The 27,855-nt window shown below is 42.4% G+C and overlaps 1 long non-coding RNA gene across 3 annotated transcripts; it reads right to left on the minus strand.

Moving 5' to 3' along the window:
- LOC123028313 lies at positions 1–27,268 on the minus strand. 3 transcript variants are annotated; one of them, XR_006415660.1, is made up of 5 exons: positions 27,159–27,268; positions 26,636–26,771; positions 9,875–9,950; positions 8,687–8,747; positions 1–6,591 (listed from the first exon to the last, which is right to left on the minus strand). It is a non-coding gene; the product is annotated as an uncharacterized LOC123028313 (long non-coding RNA). The 3 variants fall into 3 exon arrangements; XR_006415659.1 differs by lacking the exon at positions 8,687–8,747; XR_006415661.1 differs by lacking the exon at positions 8,687–8,747 and having other exon boundaries at positions 6,577–6,594.
- Positions 27,269–27,855: the final 587 nt, after the last annotated feature.

Below are 27,855 nucleotides of genomic sequence, written 5' to 3' on the forward strand. Positions count from 1 at the left end.
TACAGCTGCATAAATGGCTGCCACAATGAGTGTGGAAGAGGTACACTGCTTGTGCAGCAGTCTCCATTCCTGGTAAGCCCCGCCCAGTCAATATTCGTCCAGCTCAGGCGCAGCAGCTCAAACAGTGCCTGCACTCAGTGTGAAAGAGGGATGCTGCTAGCAGCCGTGCAGGGTGAGCCCCACATGATCAACCTCCTTCCATGTCAAGAGCAGCAGTCCAAATGACTCCTGCAGGTGATGCAGAAGAGGCATACTGCTTGTACAACATGTAGGGCTTGATTCCTGCTGAATGCCCCCTGATGGGTGGGTGAATGCCAAGCATGCTTGCCGGGAACTCAGACTCAAGGCCACTGCAAAGCAGACAGGAGTCCAGGTAGCCAAGTCCAGGGAATATGATGGATTTCCTCCTCAAATGGATTCCTCACAGAACCCTAATTCTGTGGCCCCTACACATCTGAAGGGCTATTGGATAGTTGGAATTCCCAGTACAGAGGATAGTGTCATGCTCCAACTGCTAAGCTAACAATCCAATTTTCAATACTCCTCCCTCACAGCTGGCTTGGAAAGAACCATGCTGGCTGTTCTCCAAGGTCAGGAAAATGGGGAGGGGAGGAGATTGGGGCAGCCAGGGTATGAGGTACACTGAAGAAGTTTCAGCTTCATTCTATCCCTCTCTGAAATGCCATCTGAGGTTAAAATGGCCATTTAGTGAAAATGCAGAGCAGGAAGTCACCTCTTCCACTTCTCTTGCTCTATCCTGGAAAAGCAAGAGCCCCTGATCACTTATTGCGAGCAGATAAATGGCTAGTACTTGCCTTTAGATAAAGGATTGTCCGTATGCTGACCTATATTAATGGCCCATCTAATCCCATACTAGCATTCCTGCCATGAACAGAGACAACATGTGGTATATTACTGAACTACAAATTCTTATTAAATTATCATCAGCTACAGGCAAGACCTGTTCATCAAATGAATTTAGATTTATCCTTAATCTCATATACCCACTGATTTCTGACTATACAATCAAGACCTATGCTAGCATTTCACAGAAATCTAACACCCTGGCCCCAGAATCCAATCACAAATTACAGGCCATGGATTTCTGTGGACCGTCAATGAAAGTATACAACCAAATGGATTTTCATTTTTTGCTTCCAGTTGACAAAATCCCTGTCCAAGTGGAACACTGTGATGGTCCATCTGTGGTCATTGGCAGGTATGGGATAGCTGCTTGTTCCCATACTCTGTCTACATCTAGAAAAGGGCCAGGGTTATACTTCCTTGATATATTTGCCATATGTATTCAAAGTCTGAGATGATGTAGTCAATGGAAGATTTAAAGCAAATCTGATGCCTTACAAATGATTTGGACTACAAGCCCCATCAGTCCCCAGGCAGCCTGGCCAATGAGCAAGAAATATGGGAGCTGTAGTTCAAAGTATCTAAAAAGTACCAGAATACCATTTTCTGATTTGAAGTGTATAAAGTGCTGAAGGCAATCCCAGAGCAGGACAGTATCTGGCAGCGTACCTTTGGCACAACCAGTGCTCTGGGCCTTCTATCAACCAGTCAGGCTAGGCTGTATAGCGCAAGGGATACAGTACTGACCTCCATGCTGTCAGCTGATCCCCTGGTTTGAAGGTGGTCTTCCTTCCCAACTCAGTGGAGGTATGAAAACATTCTTTCAGAGTAAACATTTCACAGAAGCCAGGAAGCCACAAAATAATTGGTCCCTGGGGGAAAAGGGAAACCCCAGAGTGCCAGGTTCAGTCCCTGACAATAAGTTCCCTACCCCTGACTTGGACCCTTTATAACATTCTGTATTTAAGCAGGGTAATTGCACACAAAAAACTAATCTAGAAACAGCCTTGAAAAACTTCTGAAAGTGTACTCCTATGCATGCTGAGATGGAAAAAAGTCCTACAATTCTCACATCCCTCCATAGTTGCAGGACTTTTCTCCATCATAACACACATGATTGCACCAAGTGAATTTCATGTTTGACTTCACTGCATAAAAGCGTTCTCTTCCAGCCCACCATATTCCTATTGAGAATATGACCTTGACACAGAAACAGTACTGGACCCTAACATTCTGCACCTTCATATACAAGACAATCAGCCACAAAAAATGTAGAAAAAGCCATAAATATTTGCTGAGCTGTCTTTGGGAAGAGGTGGGTAGCTCAGGGGGAAAAGGGGAATATGGTATGCATCCTTCACAAAAAGAACTTGGGAAGCACTGCAGGAATGCAGAACTCTTTTAACATTTTTGTAGGCAGGTATCTGCAGAGATTAAAATATTACCTTAATTGTAGGCGTGTAACGAGGAAAATTCCAACCTCACCCTTCCATTCTCCTTTCAACTTGTCTTCACAAATGAAAATGGCAATGCTTACATCACAGAGATGATGCAAGGCTTAATTGATACTTGGAAAAATGCTTTAAGATGTACGCTGGCAAAGATCTGGCATTGTTAACGCTCTTTAAACTAACGCCTCCCCCTCAGGTCTAAAGCCACAGTTTCTAAGGCAGTCCTTCTTTCAATTGTTTGGGATAACCAGTGTGATCCTTTGGGATACAATCAAATGGTGTCATATTCTGTAGTGCAATCAAATTTACTACCATGCAAACCCCCAAATTCTGTGCAGTCAGCATAGGACACACCATTAAAAACTTAGCAAACCATCAACAGGGAGGCAAAGACCATTCATAAACTTTGGCATATGTTTAAAATTAAACACAGAATGAACAATTCTAATTTGTGCCTGGATGCCGAAAAATGTGGATAAATTCAAGATTTTGCCATCATTATTGATTTTACCATCTGCTCAAAAAAGGTCATAGAACACTTGTTTCAAAGTTTCACAAAAGGTTCCTAGCCAACCATCTATTCTGAGCCTAAGGTATCAGTTGATTGAATTTGCTAAAAATTGAGCTCTTCATGCCATTTCTTTTAATTCTTCTTCTGCCTGCTGGTTAGACAACTCAGGCAAATTTGAACTGGTCACAACCTATCTGCATTAAGAGGTAGAACTTAACATCTACATTTCTTCAACTTGCTCAAAAGTTAGGATATTCCTGCATATCTTTAGAATAATGGTTCTACATATCCAGTTGTTAAAATCAGTCAGGAGTCAGCATATTAATTTCTTTTTTAAAAATTGCAAGAATGCAGCCAGTATCATCTTGCCTATACTAGCACTACAGAGTTTAGTAAGTTATGTTTATTGCACAAAGGAAATATTACAAATAGCTTTTGTTCTTTTGCATCTTCTCTCTTTGGACCCTAATTAACAGACTTTTAACTTTCGATAATACGTTTTGCATGTTTGCAGTAGGCCATTACAACTATGCAACCAGCCAGTTGGGAAGAACATGTACTGTTAGTTGATTAGACTTCACTATACTTAGAAAAGACCCATCAAAATCAATGGACCTGTTAGTCCAATTGATTTCAACAGGTCAGGTATGACCAGGCGACAGGGTGCTTCCATACAGAGGTCTCTTAGCTCTAGCTGTCCAAAGGCATTGTGCAGCTATCCCATCTCTCCTTCTGTAGCTTTTTTTCTGGTTAACAACAGTGACTAGATTGAAGGAATGGTTGGACAACATGGAAAGGCTACAAATGGAAGATAATCTCATCTGGACAGTACCTCCTCCATAAAATTCCATGCACAAAGCAAGGTGAATGCAAAATAAAAACCTCATCTTGAAGCACACCAAGTCTGGATCAAATCAATCAAGTGGTACAACAAGCAAACTTCAAAAATTGACCTGAAGAAAGATCAGATGTGTATAAATGTCATGAGCAGGTCACTTCCCTCTTTCCCTCTCCTTCAGCAGACTCAAAATGAACCCATAGAAACCCAGGTCATTTTATTGAAACTGAAGTTGTTACAGAAAAGTTTAACTCAGAATAGCATTTGTTTAGGGATATGGGGGAGGCAACTGCCCTTGTAAAGAGCTGAATCCAAATGGAAACCTCCCCTCCCACCTTTTCAACAAAGCTTCTGGCTCCACCCTCAAGGTAGCTCCTAGTGCTTGCTGACTAGATGGCAGGAACACCCAACACTTTGCAATTGTTTCACCTATTGTCGCTTGACCAGGCCAAGGACCTCCCCCTTATCCCTGCCCACTCTAGCTCTGAAAAGTCTTCCTCCGCCCTTTCCTAGGCATGCCTGTTCTCTCACTCTCCCTGATGCATCTGCATTGAGTAAGCTTGACACAGCCAAGTCCTCTGCCCCACTTGCTTCTCAGAACTGGACGAATCCACCTGAGCAGGCCATAATGTGCAAGAGGTAGGGTCCCCTCTCTACACAATGAGACAAAAACTGAGTTTGCATGACATGGCATCCCACCATGGAAGCTGGCCTGGGATTTTCATGTCACCTGAACCTGCAGCATATTCTGCAGGTAGCCTAGTTTTGGGGACCTTGAGATCCTAAGGCTACCTTGAGAACCTGAGGCTTGTCACCAGGTGTTCTTGCTCACACTGGGTTGTTGCATCACTGAAACCTGGGAGAATGATTCTACCCTGAGTTGCCATGGTTGGCAAAGCTGACCCGAGGCGTCATTAGTGGACGGGGTAGAAAAGTTTTAAATAAATAAAAACATGGCAAGAACAGCAAAAAAGCTTCCATCACTCACTTTTTGCAGTCTTACCCGTCCTGCTGATGCTGAAATAATACCTGTTCTCTGGCTAAAATAAGTACATACACACATACACACACACACACAGAGGCCTCAAAAATGCACAATCAAGGTGACAGTTATTTTTGTCCATCTTTCAGAACTGTGCCAATGCACACTTGCAATATGAATATTGACAAGATGAAGTGGCCTGTCAGCTAACAGTTGCAAAGGGCCAGAGGAGAAATAAGTGGGTGAAAGGAGGGACCCAGCAGAGCCAGTTAGAAGCACTGTAGGAAGAGGGAAGCCAGAGGAATCAGTGCACCAAAAAGCAGGGGAGAAATATTTCCTCCCTGGCAGAGGGGGCCTCTCAGTTTTAAGCACTGAGCTGATACTTCCCAGTGCTCTTCACCTTTTCAATAATTTTATGGCTCCCCAGTTACTCCAGAAATAAAAGGTAATAAAAATGCAGAAATAAATGCAAATTTTATGGCTGAGGGGTAAATGGAGCTGAACTATGTGCAAATTTAATACAAGAGAGTAAATGGAGATAAGATTTGCACACCTGCACTAACTGCTCTGTTACTGGAGGTGTGCATATTCCCTCCTCATTTATTTCCCAGCTTTCATATTTGGTTGTCTGTCTGTCTCTTTCAGAAGTGTGAGGAAAATGCAGTATCTGAAGCAGTAAGTGCTCGGAAGAAGCGCCATGGCGGGCGGGGGAACACACGCGTGTGCATGCATGTGTTTGTTTGGAGTTAAGAACTCCCTTTACTGGAGAGCTACAGACCTGGGGAAGTATTGGAAAGGCGAAAGGTACTGATGGTTAAGTACTTAAAATCAAGAGGATTACTTTGCTAAGAGGCAGATATTGTCTCTCCCTAATTGCTGCTAACCTTCTTTATCACTTCCCACCCCGGCTGCATACTGCTGCTTCTCAATTTACAACCTGGCAACTGGTCCCTGGCAACTGTGTGCAAATTAGTCTATATGGAGTTTTTGTCTTGTCAGTCATGGCATGGATTGGATAGCACACATTTAACCTCGAAATATGATCTAAGCTACTCCACCTTGCTACTTTCCTTGACAGTTGAACCAGACAGAGAAATTGACTGAGCAAGACTATACTTATGGGACAGCTACAAGAATGCACTCAAAAAAGATCAGTAATCATCAGTAAAAAGTCAATAACACAATTGCATGATTTTCAGGGGCTGGAAAAAATAATGTGACCCCAGCTGTGCTTCTTTGATGCTTCAAAAACTCTACTCAAAACTGCGGCAAAGGAAAAGGGTAGCAACTAGAGCAGAACGAGGGGAGGCGAGACACATTCTGCCATGAAGGGCACTAGGATATTTGTGGGGTTAGTTGGGAGCTTCAGGGGGAAAGGTGGGGAACACCCTATGGTTAGGCCTAACTTCTGTGTAACAGGGAATTGTTCACCCAGAAGCAACCAGTCATGGCTTGTTCACAGAGTGGGTTTGCATAATGTGCACATGTAACAGAAGTCTCAAACCAGGGTGTGGTAGGTCAAGGTGGATGTGAAATTAGCTGTGCCAGTGCTTGTACTCACAGCTTTCCTTGGCAGGGTTCCTTGGGAAATCAAGCTGGAATTGTAAAGCTTCTCTCACGGACTGCTACATGAAGTTGTTCACTTTGGGTCCCTCAGGGATGTCAGACCAGTTCATTTGTGCAGGAAAGTCTGTGCGTAGGCTTTTAGAGGAGAGCAAAATCTCCTGAAAGGGATCAGGCACGCTTCATTTCTGAACATCCACCCGGCACAAGGTCTGCTGCCATTGGTTGTGTTCCGGGGGAATCCCCCCAGGAGTGCTGTTCTGGGTTGATTCTGTCCCACCCAGCCCTTGATTCAGAGAACCTGGGGTCACAACTGCATGGACGCTTGCTTGGGTCCGTTGAATTCATTGAATTCAGTATTTCTATTGTGGCCTCTTCTGAACTGCTGACAAGGGAAAATACATTAGCCAAAATAAGAAAAGTAAATTACAGAAAATGTGCATAAAGTAATTTATATGTACAACTGCAGATTTTAACAGACTCATAATTTCTATAGAAATATATCTTGCCATGAGTGGAACATAGTGATCAGGTGACCTCTGCAGCTGCCTTTTCAGTCTACTGTCCAAGTGTTTGCTGTTGATGACTCTATATCCGTTGCTAGGCAGGACAAGCACTGCCTAGCAACGGTGATTCATGGTCTGGAAATCTCCTGGTTGGATTACTGCAACGTGCTCTACGTGGGGCCACCCTTGAAAATGGTCCAGATACTTCAGCTGCCAGGCTGCTGACAGGGATCGGTCATTATTCTCATAACGCCAGTCCTCTACCAGCTACACTGGCTTCCAGTTGAAGTCCAGGCCCAATTCAAGGTGCTGGTTTGAACCTATAAAGCCCTGAACGGCTTGGGACCAGGATACCTGAAGGAGCGCCTCTTCCCTTACATGCCCTCATGCCCCTTAAGATCTGTGGGAGAGGCTCTGCTCCAGGAGCCCTCTTTACAGGAGATAAAAAGAACATCTACCCGGAGCAGGGCCTTCTCTGTGGTGGTGCCCAGATTATGGAATATGTTCCCTGGAGAGGTACGCCTGGCGCTGAGTTTATATTCTTTTTGGCGCCAGGTTAAAACTTTATTTAATCATGATTTTAAAAACTAATATTTTATCCCTGAACAGTCGCTCCTTTTGTTTTCAGTTTTTTGTCCTTATGTGATCTTTTATTGAATTTGTTATTTATAAAGATCATTTTATTGTTTTTAATTGTATGTATTGTGAGCCATCCTGAGATGACAAGGCATGGTGGCATACAAAAGTTTTAAATAAATAACCTTTAACTGGCATTGTACAGGACAACTCTTTGAATAGATGATGCCTTCAATTCCAAGATAATCCTCTGCAAGAAAAGACACGCAGCCACCCTATTTACTCTGAGGTGATATGTACAGGATTCCTCAGAACTCTTCTGTCTATCATTGTCTAGAGTGTGGGTAGCAGAAGTCAAGACAGAAGTAGCAGGACCAGGGCTACAGAACCCAGGGCAATACAGGGTCCAAAATCCAGTAACAAGTTCAGGTTGTGATCACAAAACAGGCCAAGGCTGTGAACGAGGAAGACAAAACAGGGTGCAGGTACCTTGGAACAGGATAACTGGGCAGGGTTCAGGAGCAGCAAAGGAATGGCAAGCAAGGCTGGGTAGTAAGGCAGGATGGGGCAGGGCAAGGACAGCAGGATACAGCAAGGCAAGGCATGGCATGGCGATGTAGCAAGGTATGGCACTATGAGGAAACCAAGCAAAGCATAGCGGGAACCAAATACATCAAGGATCAGGCGATACGCAGAAGTTGAACCATGGCTGGCAAGAACACCTGAATTGCTGTGGTGAGACAACACCAGATATATACAGCAAGACTGGATCTGACTCAGACATTCCATCATTAGGAAGACCTGTATTGCCAAGGCAGCTTCTGAAGAGAACAGCTTGCTCTTCTATAGCCTTCCTACCAGGCCTCCCAGCTGGCCCTTATCAGGAGGCTGAGTGCTCCTACAGATCCTGGGACCGATCCTGCATATACTGAGGTTGACATTCCGCTTCTGGCCATGAGATGGAACTTCAGAGCAGCCCAAATCCTGACACCATCTTTGCCTTGTGCCATCAGAGCATCCCAAAAGATGGGTACAGAAACAATTTAAAACTTCAACAGAAAGACTGTAGTTCAAGCTGACATACAAAGTATATAAATATGTATAGTTTAGAAATAAAACCAGCAGTAGCAGGGAGGTGGCACTCTGAGGTAGAGTTTGAAAGAGAAACAGGAAACAAGGCTAAGAAGGAAACAGGTGTGGAGAGTTAGAACTTTCTACATGAGGCATTCACTGTGTGTTCATAATTTCCTACTCATAGTTGCTTAGGGGTTCTTTAGGTGACATTATGATCCTCCAGCTGTACTTTTGCTTTTGAACAGCACATTTGGTTTTTTTTTTTTACAATGAGGAAATGTTGTGGTGTCTTAAAAAGGCAACAAAGAACAATATCCCCACCTGTGTATTTGTGCTATTCTCCCATACCACAATGCCAGCTGGAGGTTATGCAGCAGAAAAGCTAAAAAAGAAAGGCTGTTAGTGTGGTGTGTACTCAAAAAACAGATTTTGCCATCCTGCCCGGCCATAAATACATCAATACATGGTCTTAGAAGATGCCTCAGTAAAGATCAAACAACCGACTTCATTAGTGGGTGACTGTCAAAGTGTAATCTCTGTATTTTATGGACTTGCCAGAGTACCTCCCTAACCCAGTAAGTTCACACACGTAACCTTTTTGTTTACTTGGCCAGCCTGTTCAAGGTAACTTTAATCTAGAAGGCCTGTCAAAGGTATCTAATTAAAGTGAAATGCAACTTTTTCTTTATGATGTTGTGACATGTATCCAATCACTTGCCTATCCATATCAAAGTATCCAATCACCTTCCTGTGTATTGTATTCACTCCCCTTTTGGGTATTTTATATAACCCTAATAGAATTAGCATTGGGTGTTCCTTTTCTTGGGCACCCATGGATCCATGTGTTTAATTGTAAATAGACCTAATTGCCCTCGCAAGAAACTGATCATTTGAGCCTTAATTGCAGAATTTTGGTGTGACGGGTGTTTGGAAGTAAGTTCTGTGGTGAAACCAAAGGTACGTACAGTGCATTAACAGCTTTGTGTAGAAAAGCTCTTAGAGAGTAAAGGAGAGAGCAGAAGGTCCTGAGATTGTTGTAATTAAACCATCTTAATAAAGCACACTGTTCATGTGAAATTGGGTGTATCTCCTTTGATTACCTAAACCATGGGTCCTCAAACTACGGCCCGTGGGCTGGATGCAGCCCGCCATGCCCATTTATCCGGCCCGCCTCAGAGGGTTTGGACTCGCCGCGTACGTGCCCGTGCCCGCCGCTGCCCACCTCGCCCCATGTGCACCCACCGCCGCCTTGCCGTGCACGTGCATGGAGATCGTTTTGGATCACTCGGAGAAAACAACCTCTGAGCAAGCAAACTGCTGCCTTGCGCGCCTGCCCCACCCCCTCCCCTCCGCCAGCCCACGTTTGCTGCAGGCACCGCCTTGCCAGCCCGCGCCCTCCACCGGCACCTTTCAACTGGCCCCCTGTTGAAAACGGTTGAGGAGCCCTGGCCTCAACAGTGTCACGTGCAACAGTATGTAAGAGAAGATATCAAACTGTGGAATACATACATGGGAATTCTGAGAATTATTCTGCTATGCTAAGCATACTCCTGAGCTGTGGGAATTCTTCAGGGAATTTGGTTTCCTTTGGAAAAAAGTAAGGAGAGGTTTATTAGGATTTTGAAGTGTTTTGCATTTATTTACACATTTAGAGGCTGAGCATAGTTGGAGGTTTAGCTTGTCTGTTGCTCCTGCTTCCCTAAACCATCTAGGAGTGCCCTGTTCCCGGGTTGTTGCTGTGATGTCTGAACCTGGCACTCTTACCTTCTTTAGGGTTAAACAACCTTGAGTTTTAACTCAGCCACAAACCTTCACCAACCCTAAGCAATACAGATGTGTTAGTCTACAGTTCCCTACATTGCTGATAGGTACATCTGGACAGCATGAGGCTAGGGAAAGCTGCAATGAACCTTGAAAGCCAGCTTTCAATCAGGCTGTGGTCCCATCAGGGTAGGACTGTGGGGCAAAGATCCTGAGCGCCATCCAGGAGAATAAGCAAATGGTTCCCGAAATGCAATATGGCTGGCTTACCACATTTGCAAGTAAGTGAGGTAGTATACATTACTATCTAAGGAAGCGGGGAGGAAGGGTGCAGGCATAAGGCCATTTGCTTCAGGGTCTAAACTTATTTAAACACAGTGTGATTAGGAAGTCTGAGCAACAACAAAGCTAGTGGAGGTGACAGTATTCCAGCTGAGCTGTTCAAAATCCTAGAAGACAATGCAGTAAAAGTGCTACACTCTATATGCCAGCACATTTGGAAAACTCAACAGTGGCCGCAGGATTGGAAAAGGTCAGTTTACATTTCCATCCCAAAGAAGGGCAATGCCAAAGAATGTTCAAACTACCGCACCATTGCGCTCATTTCACATGCTAGCAAACTTATGCTCAAAATCCTACAAGCTAGGCTCCAGGAGTATGTGGACCGAGAACTACCAGAAGTACAGGCAGGATTTCAAAGAGGCAGAGGAACTCGAGATCAAATTGCCAACATATGCTGGGTCATGGAGAAAGCTAGGGAGTTCCAGAAAAACATCTACTTCTGCTTCATTGACTATGCTAAAGCCTTTGATTGTGTGGATCACAACAAATTGTGGCAAGTTCTTAAAGAGATGGGAGTCCCAGACCATCTTACTTGTCTCTTGAGAAACCTATATGTAGGTCAAGAAGCAACAGGACATGACTTTGTGACTAACAACACCAACATCTGTGATCAAATAGCCTGCTGCCAATTTCTAGTTGCTTGCCATTTCTATTTTAACATATAAATAAGACAGAATTCTGGAAGCCCACCCATAAAAATAAGACAGAATTTTGGATTAAAGATCTACAAAAATCAGTAAAAGTTCCATAGGGTAAGATCCTGTGTGCTCACTAAACTCACTATTTGCACAATGGGGCTTTTGCAGTTCTAACAATAACTCAAAACAAGCATTTTAAAGGTTAATTGTAGAAATGAGAAATCCTTATTGTGCAAACCACACATCCCACAAGAACAACGGAATAAGAAGCAGCAGCTTGGCCCTATTAGATATTGCCCAAAGTGAGGCAATTTCAGATACTGTACTAGTATGTGACCCTAGTAGTTGAGGAAGATATGTTTTCCCAGTCAAAGGCTCCAATAAGGCAGCTCAATAATTCATTAGCGTTGTCTACTTGGTAAAAGTGTATTTTGCACCAGTGTGATGCATCTCTTTTTCTACACATATTGTAGAAGAGGTGCCTCTTGTTCAGATGACGCAGTCCACGTCTGGTTAGTACATAATGGCAATTCCTGCATTGGCTGATATCTAGCAGTAGTGAGCAGGTGTGTTGCCTCCTGCTTACTTGTCACTTCCATTTTCAACTAACAACCCAAGAAAAGCTTGCTCTTGGTTATTACTGTGATGTCTAAAGCTGGAACTCAGTACAGTTTAGCAGTTAAACAACCAAGAGTTAATCCACAAACAAGGCGTAGATTTAACCCCTACACAATCCAAAGTTTCTGGCTCAGGATGTCACAATAAGAACCCAGGAATGGGGTGTTCCTACATTCTTAAATAAATGTAGATGTGATGAATGCATAGAAGGCAATGTGCTTGTTGCCACTCAGGCTTGCCAACCCATGCTTTAAGCAAGCTGGAGGTTATGTATGAACCTGGTCAGAGATCTAAGGAGTGCGTGTGTTATGTGTTGCAAATCTTACATAATGGAAGAAAGGCACCACAAAGCTATGTTCTCACACACAGATTACTGATTAATGCAGGGGGAGGTAATGCAAACTGAGTCTACCTTCCCCAGGTATTCCATCGTATCTGCTCCTCGTAGGAAAAGAAAGTGCTCTGAAGCTCTCTATGCTTACTGGCTGTTTGACCATGCTCATGTGCACCTGTCCATAGTTTTGTGAGAATATATTTGCATTCGGGCAAAAATCCCTCAAAGAAAATTCGTTGTTTTAAAATTTATACCTGAAAAGAAATGCCATCAACTTCACCAGCAGAGGGCAGTTCATCACTATTTCCTTGACAGAATGAGATGGTTTTCTCATTCTAGCCTCTCTTTCTGCCTCCCTTGCCAACCAGTAGTGACAACTGGTTTGTAGACTATTAATCTACAAACATTCATTATATTATGAATGTTATAATTAGTCCATATAATTATTCAATATTACAATAATATAATTATTACATTATTGCACAGAGCACCTTCCCACAAACATTTTGAAATATGTAAAATGAAGACGGCCATGCAATATTATCTATTCCTCATGTTCGAAGTTTCACATCCTACAGTACAAAGAGTAAAATACTTGAACTCCAGTTGGTGTAAGAGTAAGTGGTTACTTCCTACTTTCCATCATGAGCTGTCAGACTGATGTTCCCATAAGTCCCTTTCATAACTGGGCATGTGTTCGCATGTCTTCCCCAAGGCAGTGCTGTGTCTGCTGAAAGGCCAGAAATAGCTTAACATATCCAAGGAGCTAAAGACACACTGTGAGTTAAACAGTCAGAGCCCTTGAGAGACAGGTCATCCCTGGCTATGCCAGGGGATAATGACCCTGGAGCTAAGCAGAAGCAGGTGAAAACTGAAAGCACGCATCAGAAGCAGGGCTCAGTCAGCAGCAGGAATGCACTGGCAAGCAAACACAACTCCCTTCTTGTAAGTACTGTCAGCTGCTCCTGCTTTACTTGCCAGCGGTAAGATCAGGCTTTAATGTAGCTGAAACAAATGTTGGAACATTTCAAAACTGACTTTTCAAACTTTTCGCTAGACTCTAGAACCGTGAGTGTTTTATCCTTGATTGATTGCATTCTGAAGGTGCCAAACAGCTCCCAGCTGTAAATTTTCAGGCATGATTTATGCTGGTAACTTCACTTCCATTCATTTGCTCTACATTGTCACTCAGCTTCTGCAGCTCAGGTTGTTCTCTGGGAACATCACAAGGGATATGCTTGCCTTCCATGCATATGAAGACATAGAGTTTCAGTCGTTACAGACAGATCTTCAATTCTTTGACATTGTGAGGATAGTTAGATATGAGGTGTGACTAGAAGGTGGATTCAGGGGATCCATCTCTACAAACTGAAGGGACAGAATAGAAATTATACCCAGTGCAGCTTCACTGAGCACTCATGCATGTGTGAGTAGACAGATGTCATTTGTAAGAACAGCTACAACGTGCTACTAAAAGGCAATTTTCTGTATGCAAAAACCAAGTGTGTCCACAACTGCTCTGCAGTATGTGTGGCTAAGGATGCTAGGATATATGGAATCTGTGCAATGTATACTTCATCCATGAGAGGAAAATGGGATTAAGGAGAAGTGTCTGTTGCTCATAAAGTTCCATTAGTATCTATGCCCTGTATGGATTTTTGTACTCTTGTAGCTTTCCATGTTGAGATGTCTGTAAAGTTATAAATCAAGAATTAAGAAGCAGTGATGTGTTCAAGTCCTTTACTCCGAGTCACAAGTCAAAATTCAAGTCTTTACTTCCATGTACAAATTGAGTCTCAAGACACTGCAAGAAATTTTCTAGTCAAGTCTCAAGTCTCCCTCCCCTTGCACCCTTCTCCCTTTCTCCCACTGCCTCCCTTGTGCCAAAAAGAAGAGTGAAGACTTGCCTTCTCCCTATTGCAAACCCCTCCTCCCTATCCTGCCTTGGCTCCCTTGAAACTCCCCCCTGCCTCAGCTGTGCTGTACCTGCCTTCCAGGATATCCTGCCCCACGGTAAGCCCTGGAGCAACTCGGTCTTTAAAAAAATGTAGAACAAGTCAAATTGAGTCACTCGCTTGTGGAGCTTGAGTTGAGTCCAAGCTGAGTTGCCGACATGACTTGACTTGGACTCGGGAGTCGCTCTACTTGAATCCCCAACACTGTTAAGAAGCATGCAAATTTCCCAAGGCCCACTCAACTGTTTCCACATAAGAAAAGCCTTGGTAGATCAGACCAAAGGTCCATCTAGTCTAGAACGCTACACATGATGGCAAACTGATGCTATTTGCAGTTCACCAACATCTGAAAGCCATAATTGCTGCACTAGGTTAAGAGTGGGCAGACTTCAGTCCTGCAGAATCTGTTTAGTGAGTGCTCTCTCTCAGGCAAAGGGCCACTGACTGAAAAATATTGGCTCAGGAAGATGGATGCAGAACAGAGGAAGAAAGCGATACCAAGCACACACTCAGCCCAGGAATTCATGTTTGGTACCAGAACTGAAGCTTGCTCACAAAGCTATTCCTTCTCCTTACTCCCACCACTTCCCTGATTTTAACAGCCTAATTTAGGAGTGGGGGAAAAAGCCGTTTGCTGTTACTGTAGTTTAATGCGCCTTGCTGATCTACTGCAAAAAACCCAGAGATCCCATCTACCTTCTGCCCTCCCATATTTAAAGCAGTTTCTTGGAGAGCAGAAATGCAATTATCTTCAGAGGTTGAGACAGAGCCAACCCACCAAGGAGCTATTGAACAGGAGAGCATATTCACTCCCATTCACAGCATAACTCAGGGAGTGAAATTAATGGCTGAGCGCAGCTGCGGTGAAGCGGTTAGTGCTGGAGCCAGGATCTAGCCCCTGAAGTACAGTGGGTGGCTTCGGGACAAGCTCAGCCTAATTTGCCTCAGGAGAGTATTATGAGCATAAAAGAGAGCACATAAGCCTTTGTCTCTCTATCTTGGACTCATATTTATATCCCCCTTTTCTCTAATAACAGCTGAATAAATAATGCTTGAAAAACAGGCTCACACACAGAAGAAACAGGTATGTTCTGGCATTCAAAGGACTCTTCTGCCCCGCCTAGGGCCCTCCAGGTGTTTTGGACTACGGCTCTCATCAGTCCTGACCATTTACCATACTGCCTGGAGCTGAAGCCCAGAACACCTGCAGGGGACTAAATGCGGGGAGGCTGCTCCACTTTCTGATGTCAGGATTCACTTTATATTTGTTTGATGCTACCTTTGCTGAAAGAGCTCTGGGGAGTGCACACATTTGCCCCCATTTCTTCCCTCATTTAGCATACCAACCATCTGAGAGAGGCCTGTCTTTCATTCTGTCTTGCATAGTTACTAGTGTGCCTCCTGTTCAGTAAGAAATCAGAACCTGGGACTCTGATCACAATATGAACCCATCCTGCATCAAGATGAAACCTAGCATTAGGTTTCACATTTTAGGGGTCATTTTGTTACCCCAGACAACAGCACCTCAGGTAAGGAAAGGCCTTTCTTTTGACTGAATGTTCCCTCAGGTAGCTTCCATCGGAAGCAGAGTGCAATTACTTGCACTTCAGCAAGTGCAGTGCAAGTAATTGCAAGATCAGTCTTTCCCGAGACTATGCATAACAAGAAAAATCTGCAAAGCAATGCTTAACCTTGATCTTTTCCCTGCTTAATAACAGTTTGGCCTACAGACTTAAAAAAAACATAAAACCCTTTTCCTTCAAGGATGTTAATTTTCTTTTGTGGAGCCTTAGCTCAGAATCTTAGCTTTCATAAGTGACGCAAATGGTCTGTATAAATCTTCTTTTCTGCCTTTGTTTTGAGCCTGTAAAAGGTTAGGGTCTTGCATGGATTTAAAAAGTAAGGTTTATGGAAAGAAAACTGTAAAAGACAGGAGGCTGAGGTTTGGGGACTGTTCTGTCTGGGCAGTTTTTGACAATGTCCTTAGAAGGAATAGACTGTAGCTCTACTTAAACGTAGTGTGAGGCAGGGGGACTTTGGAGCCCACACAATGCAGGGTGGCAAGTCATGGTGGACTGGAGTGTTTGTGCAAACAAGGTCACTGACTTTTAGATCAATTTCTTTTAAGGTCAATTTTTCTGCACCAATCTTCTTGAGGAGTGGGAGAAAATGCATCACAAAGATCAGGACAGAATTTATGGATTTACTGTACTCCTGTGTCAGCTGGATCCAAGGTCATATAGCCAGAAGGAACACTCAAGACATTTTGATTACTAAGTCCTTTTTGATAAATACAAAGCTCTGCCAAGGTTATGGGAATGACCTATTTATAATTGCACATGCAAAGACAGCTGTAAACATTTGCAGCTATCACGTGATAGTGACCGGTGGTTCCAGTTGTGTAAGTATAACAGAACAATCTCAGAGGGTACCAAATCTTTCTGGTTATCTCCTTTGAGAATCTGAAACATTGCGGTGAAAGCATCATTTTTAAGTAGGAAGAAAATGCTGTAAATGTAGCAACTGATACAAAAACCAGCACTGATTTGCGAAGCCTGGCTGATTACAGGCTGTGCTCTAAGCTTCAACTATTGTAGATCTGCTTCATTATACAGCATTTTCCAGAGTGGCAAGCTTGATTTGAGGCCAGATTTTGGGGAAGGGGGTGTTCTGTGTCATCTGGATTTCCCAAATCCTTGGAAAATAGATACACAGTATATTACGGAATGTTTTCCCTATGCTGCAGCCAACGCAGACAATGAATCTTCAGATTTGCATAAGCTTGTTCTAAAACCTAAACTACAACTGTGCACTTCAGTACTCTTCAGATTCTAGCACTATTAAAAATCCTCATGATTGTTGGGAGATGATTTAAGGAGCTTTGAAACTGTGTACTATCGTAAATCAAACCCAAAGCTCTCAGGGATTATTTTTAAAGAGTGCATTATAATTAACTGATCAGTACTGAAGTACATACTTTTCATTTCAGCACATAAGAGTTAAGTCTGCTTAACCAACTAGTAAAAGGAAGAGAATCCTTAACATCTAAAGTGTAAGGAAATTGAAGGTTGTGGCAATTACCCACTAGGCAGTTACAACACAAGACATCCAGTCTAAAGAGTAATAGTATCTCATTGTGGCTGCCAGTCTCATTTCTGCACGGTCATAAGTGCTGGTGGGTCAAATGTTACTATTTATATGTGCAAAGCACAGGCTTCATGAGAAAGTCATGGATGCCCCCATATATCCGAGAAGCTACATGATTAACTTCCAGCCACATTGGCCATTTGCAAGCAGATAACAGTCAGCATTAAAGCATAAAGAGTCCATGGCATCATTGCCAAAGGCACATATATGCTTAAACTGAACCTTGATCCACATCATTTATAGGAATCTGACTCCCTGCTGTTGCAATTGGATCACAGGTGACTTCATCCCCAAACAAAGGAGGACAGTATCTCACCCCGTTAGCAATGTGATCCTCTAGTTTTTATTTGTCAGACTGAAAGCTCTCACTGTCCTCTACCATTTCAACATTTCTCCAAGTTTCCAGCTTACATAAAGGGGAGAGACTATATCCCTCCTCTTTCTAGAGCATGTACTGCTGTTAGTATGAGTTCCTGGCAGCTTGAAAAACAAGCAACCCTGAGCAGGTGACTGAATTTGACCAGGTGAATGGGGTCACTTTTGAAGACAGGGCAAGTCTAAGTACTTTGGCACCCAGTTCTGCCAGCATTACTGCTTCTGTTGTCTACTTTTGGGTATATTTGGGGCAAAAATATGTTGTGGAATATTAGGGCATTTTTGAGAGTAGGAAATATATGCAATGTTAAAAGTTGAAAAGTAAATGGAGAGGCAATTTGTGCAAATTTAAGTAGTCAAGGAAAAACTACTTAAATGCACACAGCCATAAGTGGACACTTGTGCACTTGCAAAGGGCCAGCCTCCCCAAAAACATTTTTCAACAGTTTTGAGCATAGTTACACAATGTTCAGGGGCCGAAACTCGTCCTGACCCCAACTGTACGTTCTGAAGCTCTGAAAAAGCAAAAACTGGCAGTGAATTAACAGGGTAGTGAGTCAGGGAGAGAAGAGATGGGGGCTGCTGTGAAAGACCCTATGATCCTGGATGGAGGAGCAAGGGAAAGAAGCAGAGGGGAAAAAGCTAATGTAAAATTTCTTGGCATTTGTGGTTTTAAACATTTTGCACTGCTTAGGCCATCTTTCTGTTGTCACCAAGCCAACGACAGGGTAAACACCTAATAAAGAAGGCATAATGATGCTCCAGCTTTTGGCAACTCTGTCTTCCATTTGTGAAAGTTGTGGTGCCAGCCCTCTTTCTGCATTAAAGCAACATTTTTTTTTCCTGCCAGAAAGGAGAACACACATATACATACACACAGCCTTTTGTGTTTATGTCCCATTGTCAGATCTAATAGCTGTTCTGTAAGGGCAACTGACAGCTTAAGGGGCCAAAAGCATGGCCTACTTGAGAAACAAACTCTATAAACTGCAAAATAGCACAAAGAAAGTATCTAGAATGAGAGATCAGCACTGTCTCCTGAGGTTAAGTTCAAACATAGCTATATATATGACGAGCAACACTCCTTTGGCATGTTGGTGATTTGTGAAGGAATGATGTGCCCATTCTACTAATTCTGCTCTATTTATTGTGTTTTCCACAAGCTCTCAGTTGCTTACTAGGTAGCATCTGTATATTCACAGGGTAGGTTGCCATGTTCTACCAAACCCATCCAGTAACTTATGTACAGAGCATCACGTGTCTACTTGACAGAGTCCTTTCCCAGATGTTTGATGAAAGACAGACACAAAAATAAAACACTACCCCATTTTCCTCCCTCTAGTTCAGGGGTCCTCAAACTTTTTCACCAGGGGGCCAGTTGAAAGGTGCCAGTGCTGAGTGCAGGCAGGAAAGATGGTGCCGGCGGGCCATGCAGGCTGGTGTGGGAGTGGGGCAGGGGCTGAGGCAGGGGGCAGGGTGCTGAGGTGGGGCACGTGAGCGCCACGAGGGGAGGAGAGGGGAGGCAAAGTGGGGGTGGGCATGCGCCATGATGTAGTGGCAGGCGCGCGATGCAGCGGCTTGCTCGCTTGGAGATTGTTTTCTCCAAGTGAGTCCAAAACAATCTCCTCGCAAGCAAACCGCTGCCTCCCCATGTGTGGGGCGAGGTGGGCAGTGGTGGGCACGTGCACAGCGTGTTGAAAACCTCTGAGGCAGACCAGATCCAGCTCCCAGGCCGTAGTTTGAGGACCCATGCTCTAGCTGATGGGGGTCGTGAATGTAATGGTTAGGAAGAGGCCTTCCTCCTGTCAGATCAGATCCTGATCGGATTCTTTAATTCTTCACATAAGTAGTGGATTTACAATTAGCTCATTGCCAAGCCAGGAACAAGAAGTTAACGGCTGACAATTTGTGGGAATATATTCCGAATCTCTTCCTGTCAGACCAGGTATATCTGTAGGTGAATACATTATATAATATGAAGGTAGGCATGAAATTGCAAAGCTATGGTGAGCCTGTAGTGGTGAGGCTAGAGAGGCAGACAGTGAAAGACTGTGGTTCTAGGCACTCTTCCACAGCCCTTCTAGGTTCTGCTTCAAGTATATGAAGAGAACATGATCCATCGTAAATGTACCTTTTCCCCCTTTACATACTGCCCGAAGGCAGAAACTCTCTGAGGAGTTCACAATAATTCTAAAAATAGGTATAATAGTTTAAAAAAAGATGTGAATAAAATATACTAAAGTACAGCATAACAATCCCATACAAATTTTTTAAGTTCACACCAAAACAATTTCAATTAAAGTAGCCTCATTAAAATATCTAACAAACTGCATCATGTGCCATTCACAGCCTTGGAGTAAAGAACAGTCATAACCTAGTGCTAAAAGGCTGGTGCCAGGTGAGTGCCAGCTGGAAGATCCTTCCATAATTTTCTTCAGAAAAAGCCCTCCTTGTTGTTGTTTCCCTCTACGCCTCCCTTGGAGGTCACCGTCAGAGGGAAGGCCTCAGATGCAGATTGCAGCATCCAGGTAGACTGAGATTAGGAAAGGTGTTCAGTCATGTATTATAATCTCGAGCCATGCATTAGCACCATATAGCATCTGTGATAGAGACGATAGAATATACAGAAGTGGCAATCATATTATTTTGTGCACAGGCAAGATAAGATTATTTCTTAAAACAGAACTGCCTGGGCAATCTGAGACTTCGTGATATTGATTCAAAAACTAATTTAGGCTTAATGGAAGAGTTTAGGAGTTGCAAAGGTACTAGGAAAATACCAGGTCATAACCTTTAACTGTCAGTTCAGATAGTATTGCCAAGTTTTGTTATTCTGTCTTGTGCCTTTAAGAGCAGCTGTGTCCTATTAGCAGGTGATAATAGTTATTCCCATGCAGTAACAAGGTTCATTTACTGATTATTGTATTCTGAGCTGATGTTAAAGACAAAGGAGACACCCAGGCTGGCTTTTCTTGATATGTTATAAACTCTAAACAAACATCCAATCACACTTGCACTATATTATTATGCATTTTACAATAATCAGATGGTATATAAGAAAATTCAAATAAATAAATATTACTCACAGCAAAAATGCACAGTACTGTTTGATAAGGATACTCTCTTTGCCCAGAAGGGAAAATGTTCTTTGTTCATTTGCCTATAATCTCTTCAAATACATGGACATTTTCTATTTACATGTTGACCAAAACTGAAATGACGCTAAACTACCCTCATCCTGACAAAGAAAACTAATAAAGCATTTATTCTAGTGGCCACCATTTTACTTCCCAAAGTTCCCCATCGCCTTGTTCCACTGTGAGTAATGATAGCCACTGGCAAAGAGTGTAATTTTTTTCAGCAAGGCAGCCATGCTTATGCTCTCATCCTGCCTGCAAAGCCCTGGAATGACATCCAGAACATTGTGGGTAAATGCAGTGGTGGCTTCCAGGGGACTCGCACTGCAATCAGCTTTGTTGTCACAAGCAATGGTACAGAAAGCTCCCAGATGATAAGCACAAAACAGTACCAATGAACCTGAGCAATGACACGATACAGTTTTACCAATGTGTAACATCCAATGTGATTTATACAAATAAACACAGAATGTGGATTAAAACTATCAAAGTGTTCCGATGTTTCCATGTTTAATAACATCTGGACTTGTGTTATCTTTTATTGCATATCAGCAGCAAAACGGACTTTAGCTGCTACAGGAGTCATGTAGAAGAAATGCATAAGGGGACATTGATCTCTAGCAGTCGAAGAGTTAACTCCTGCCACTGTGTTTTTCCCTTTTTCACACAAGGACAGTCCCCTTTGCACAGGTGTTCAAGACATCATAATGAGCCAGGTGATTGAACAGGCTCCAGTGAAGGGCACTGCCGGACAAAGTGACCCAGCTTCTCGGCTTTCTGGGAGGTATTATATTTCTTGTAAAGAAAAAAAACCTGCTGACTATTGAGATGGCTTTGAATGTATTTCGCAGCATAAGTCCTGGAGGACAATGGACATCTAGCAGCAATATAATTGCTATGGGCCGGCTGCCCCACACTGTAAAGTAGTAAGGGAGGCAGAGAAATATCATACCCATGACTGGAGTGTGATTACCAAGTGCTTTCTTCATAATGTGCATGGTGCCCAATGAACCTCCACAGAGGTAAGCCAGGCACTTTTAGGGACTGGAAAGCAATCTAGGGGTGGATCACTTGTTCCTCTGTAAATTCATAGCATGAATGTAGCCATCTGTACACCATCTAACAGCTATTTTACAGTCTGTTTACTGAATTCACACAATAGAATTTGTTCCATAGATTTTGTGAGCGCCATGAGGGCCTATTCTTGTGACCCTCAGAATTATACTGTGACAAAAATGGCAAAGGTTATACTTGATCATGATATATGATGTGAGAAAAGGACCAATGTTCAGGTTCAGTTTTCAGTAGAATTACTCACTTTCCTTTACTGTCTCTGCTTCTGTGAGGGGAACGGGACATACAATAGATAACAAGTGATTTTTCCCTATAATGTATTTCTTATTTACAATTTACATAGCAATTTCTACTGTTCTTCTTCTACCATAGAAGGATCATAGCACCACTGAAAAATGGCATTATAAACATAGTAAAAAAGAAGAAAGCATAGCTTTCATCAGGATAAAACAGCAGCAAGACTGATCATGCAATCCTGTTTGGGTCAACACAGAAGTAAGCCCCTCACACAAGTCTGATTACATATGGAAAAAATATTTACCAAAACAGATTGCCCATATTTGAGATGCTTTGCCTTTTTTTCTTCCTTCCTTTTAAGAGGGGTGGTCAATCAGTGACAGCTGTTCAAATGTGCTGCCAGCATACTCTGAAGGGACTGGCACTGCCAGGGGCACAAGCCATTATCACCAAGAGCAGCAAATGGTCTTGTTTTGTTTCCTGATGTTGACTTGTTCAGCAAGCACTGGACTTTACCTATATTGGAATTTGTCTTTGGATGATACAATAACCCATGGTGGGCCCATAGATTTCCAAGGTGGCAGCAGGCTGGGTTCAGACAGCACAACAACCAAAGCAATGCATCTTTCTTTTTCTTAAACTTGCTCTATTCTTATTCCAGCTGGAAACATTGCAATTTGGCAGGTGAAGCTTTCCTGTATTTCAGCCTGCTGCTAAAGGGACAGGAATTGGGACAATTATGTCATGGAATACCATGTTCTGCCCACTGAGAACTCAGTGGACCAAAAGCTACAGCTAGCCATCTCCTTAGAATTTGTAGCTGGGCAGGCCTGGCCCGACACATTCTGTTGCATGAAGCAAAGAAATCCCCTATTTCCACTTCCTATGCAAAAAGCTTTCTGAACAGTCAGCTGCTTCCCCCCCACCCCCGACTGGCAACAGGATGGAACATCTACTCTTTATCCCTCCCAAACTCGACTTTGGATTGTTTTAATACTTCTCATGATATACCAGGGTAGCCCATGCCATTTGGAAATTTCCACTGTAGAGGAACAAAAGCTCTACTTGTTTTTTCTCTGTGAGTCAGAGAAGCCATGCCAGCAAACAAAATGAAAACAACCTCTATCCAAAAGGTGCCAATCCATTCCGTATCTTGATGGGTTAGTGCCGAAACCAGTTTAAACCATAACAACAAAATAAGAAGTCTATAGAAGACACTAATGTTGTGAGGTGCTTCTATCAAAAGAAATATTGAAGGTAAATATAACTCTTGTTTTGATTATTAAAAGTATTAAAAAACATGGCCAGGGCATTTTGATAGCCACTGTGAGAATGAATAAATGGATTTGGTAGGGAAGACCCCTTTCATCTTGAACTTCAGCAGTTTATTGAGAGATCAGTCAGGCACCCTCTGCAGAGAAACCCATACTTACAAAAGCGCTGTCAGGTAGAGGCCAGACTAACTACAAGCTTCCAGAACATATATTGAGTGTTTTATAGGTTCTGAGTCACATATCATAACAACTGGTAGGTGATCACAAAATAAGGGGAACACAGTGAAAAGAATGTGAGAGCTCTGCAGAGGAGACTTAATGCAATAGTATTGATTACAAGAGATGATTACTGAGGCAGAGGGATTATTTTGGGTCCTGGCATGCAAACGAGGGTGATTGCAATACTGATAGAAAAACTTGTCTGGCTGCCTTATCAATTTCTGTTTGCCCTTAGCCCAAGGACAACCAGGGGTTAACTTTCCTTGGCAGCCCCATTCTGGAAAGGCTTTTCCAACCAAAGGAGGTAGCCATCTCTGAAAGGAACAGCTTTGAAAATAACACTGAACAGAAGCCTGCCTTGGGATTCTGGTACTTTCTTAGAAAGAGGCACAGAGATATTGCAGGTTTGATTTTATGACACAAGGGCACATATAAGCAGCCTTTTTCTACCAGGATTTATCTGAATTTCCCCAAGAAGAGTATCAAAACTTGGTTTGGTTAAATTTTGGAAGCATGGTTCAGAGATAAAACCTGTATGCCCTGGAATGCTCGGCCAAATCTCTCTATGTGCCTGATTGTCAGTTGAGAATATTGCTTTTTTCTTAGACTAGATAGATGGATTGGCTTACAATGCAATTCAATGCATCTTCAGATAGGAAAAAATGCTACAACACTTAGCATGCTAAGTATGCATCCTAAATTAATTGAGTTTAGGATCTAAGCCATAGCGTGTCTTTAATGCATGGTGCAGAACCTCTCTTAGGCCAAGAGCTGATTTCCATTTTGAAGAAACTCACGGGAGCTAATGGCATAAGGGGCTGGGCACCAAAATACCCACATTTTAGGCATAATAGTTCTTACCAATTAACTAAGATAGTAACTAAGCCTTACAAAGATCATTCCAGACTTTTAGAAAAGGGTAAAAGCTGCACAAAACCCCTGGAAAAAACCAAATTATTGATGGATGGGGGAATGAGGTACAGCCACCTGGAGAATCCCTAAGCCTGTGATTCCCCTGTTCCACAGTTAATGAAAAGGATTCTAAAATGGAAGATGACAAAAACGTGTTGTAGCGGGCAAACTACAGGAGAGCTATCCTAGCTCAAAACTTACTCAGGGCATAATTCTGTATTGGGAGCTGCAAACTCTCTTTTAGTCTAAGCATGCATTAATGATCTTTAAAAAGCAGATAGGTGCTATCCTTGAGTGATAAAAGCCAGGAAAGTAATAAATGCCTAACTACTCAAAGAGATTAGGATATGTGATCTTAGGCAAGTATCAGAGGTTCATCAGCACAGTTGCTTGTCTCCCAGTATGATCTCTCTTTTTAATGAAAAAATACACTGATTGCTGTTCATCTGCAAACCTATGCCTCTGCCTTCCCATCCTGTCTTTTTATCCTAAGCTAACAGTGTACTGTTAAGTGGTGGATGAAAGTCAAACTAACAAAGATATGTTTGTCTGTTATGGGGAACCAAATGCTACAACTGAATATTCTTCATCAGCCTAAATGTGAGTTTCTCCAGAATCTTATCAGAGTTAGCATATGTATATTTCCAACTGCCAACATACATTTATTTGCAGGTATTTGTAAGGCTTATCTAGCACCTTAAAAGCTCCCTTACTTGCATGCCCTCAGTTTGCCAACAGCTGCCTGCAGTTTGGCTATCCTTCACTAAATCCTTGCCACTTATCAACAGATCAGGAAATTTGTCTTTATCATTTGAACAATGCTGTTTAAGCAACTCCCTTTGGAGAATATAATGCGGAAATCATAGTCATGATCTTTCTGAGAGATACTGCCACATTATTGGTTTTCTAAAACTTACAAGAATGCCCACAATCTTTTACTAACCACATAATTTTAAAAATGTACAGGCTTTTGCTGTATAACACTTACCACTTTGAAAACAGACACAGAAAGCAGCAACTTTTGGCAGGAAGATCCAATCACACCCACCCAATGTGGGTGTTATTTTGGCCATAAGTTGGTAAGGCCATAGTATAACCATGTCAACACTAGGCTGAAACCACATTTCATGACACAGTTATATTAAATCCTTAAATAGGAACTAAAAAAATAACAACTTAGGTATATTGGGCTAGTTATGACACGACAACTGCAAAAGTGGGGTGCATACAGCCTCCATTTTGCATATCCAACCCCTAGATGATTTCTGGATATGGCTCACCGTTAATATTTGATAACCCTTCTTATAGTTCAGATTATGTGTCACAAATCCTTAAATTTGTGCAATGAGTTCCTTTACAATCCCATATTCTGCACAGGCACCATTCTATTTCTCCATATTGTAACCTGACATTAGCATGAACCACACAATGAAAGGCTTTGCTGTACTTTATGAAGCACAGATTGACCTTCTGAAATTCATTGGTGAACTCTGGTAGCCAATGTATATTTGCTATGTGATCATGAGTGCCTCAAACCTTTCAGAATCCAGCTTGAACATCAGGCATTTCTCATTCCATATAGAGTAAAATTCTTGGTTGCAACACCTTGAGTATCACCACCACTTTGCTTGCTTAGGAAATTAGCACAATAGTTCTATGATTGCTGCAATCTTTTGCTTTTCCTTCCTTGGGAACTGGAATGTAAATTGAATGTCTCCAGTCAATAGCCAGTGTTTGGTTTTCCATATTTATTGGCATAGTCTTGTTAGGATTTGGACTGATTCAGTCTCTGCAGCCTGAAATAGTTCTATAGGAACCTGGCTGATATCCATGCTCTTCCCTTGAATTAATGCTTAAGAGGGTGGATGCATTTTAGTCTAGTGTCTCAGCTTTGACCATTCTGTCTTGGACTGCTGGAGGACCAGATGAAATGAGCATGGCACTCTCAAACCCCCTCACCACATTAAGGGGTGGGAGGTTCCACATGTCATGGTATTATTATATTAGATATTGTGAGTGCAAAGATTATAAATTAGATTGACATCTTCATGCCATACAATTATTGTCTAAGGATGTGGGGTTTTTTGGTGGGAGAGAAGGACTAGTTTCAACAATGCAAAGTGGAATAAACAAGGAGATATAAACAAGAGAGGTAAACAAACACTACATGCAGAGTGTAAACCATTTAAACCATTATTGGTTGTATCCAGTGATGGCTTTCTTTAAGCAGAAAGTGCTTCCACTCACCTGTTCTGGTTGACTCCGTCTACCCATTTAGCCTTCCATCCCTCTTGAAAGACTGCTCTGACTAATGAGACATTTTGGTGTATATCGCAGAGGTCTGCCGTAGGGCTGGTCTGACCTGTGTATGTGGAAGTGCTTCCTGCAGAGGAAAAGCAATAGTTGGATACATCCATGATGGTTTCAGTGACACTCAGGGTGTTTAGATTGCAGCATTGTTGAAAATCCAAAATTAGAACTTCCACATGCACTCTGCAGTTGTGAATGTGAAACTGGAAGATTTAAATGACTTACATCAAATTAAATTACCCAGTAATTAAAAATCCATGAACTCTAAGCTTTAAGATAACACCACAAAAATTAGAGCAAATATCCACTCAGAATTCTCCCCCGCCCCTAGAAATAAATGGTGGACATCCTCCCTTTTCAGGAAGTCCCCCCCCCCAGGGAGGAGCCTACCATTCTTCTGTCTCTTCTGTGCATGTTCGAATTTATTCTGAATGTATTTTGGAGGTGCATTTGAACTTACCTAACCACAGTGAGGTGGCCGAGAGTGCTGTGTGTGTGTTTCTTTCCTATTGCACTGTAGCTTCCCAAACTTCTTGCTCTGAAAAAGCACTATGGGCAGAAAGACCTCATGATCTCTCTCTTGGCATCTATGAGAAGTGCAGGAAGCTGAGGAGACTATCAGAGATGACTGGAAAGCAAAAGGACATATCTGTGCACATTCCTTGGTTACTGCATAAGTAAGATAAGCACAAGAACCTCAAACTCAACCCATGAAAGTTTTGTTTTCACTTTCTGAATTTCTTTTCAAAGCAAATTCCTTTCTATCATATTGAGAATGGTTTAAAAAATAAAAAGGACAGATCTAAACAAGGAAGGAGACTGAGTTTTTTTAAAAGAAGCTTGTGTTTGTACTGCAAATACTGGTAATTAGAAAATTTCTTGACAACACAACGATTATTTGATTATTATTTGAGACCTGACTGTGACTCTATGCCCAGTTTCAGTCATGAAGTTGGTTAAAATAAAATGCCCTCTCCTGCACATTTCTAAAATAACCACCAGTGCATTGATGGGAATTTTTATGGCCTACATGTTGATACCATGGAGTTGCATATCTCAGTCTGAAGCTTGCTGTTGAGCGTGCAACTGTTATCACTAACACACATTTTTAAGGAAGGTTTGAGATAAGGATGAAAAAGAAGTGCTAAATCTTACTC

This window comes from Varanus komodoensis, unplaced genomic scaffold (genome assembly GCF_004798865.1).
Source record: "Varanus komodoensis strain SLA01 unplaced genomic scaffold, ASM479886v1 scaffold1, whole genome shotgun sequence".
Taxonomy (NCBI): domain Eukaryota; kingdom Metazoa; phylum Chordata; class Lepidosauria; order Squamata; family Varanidae; genus Varanus; species Varanus komodoensis.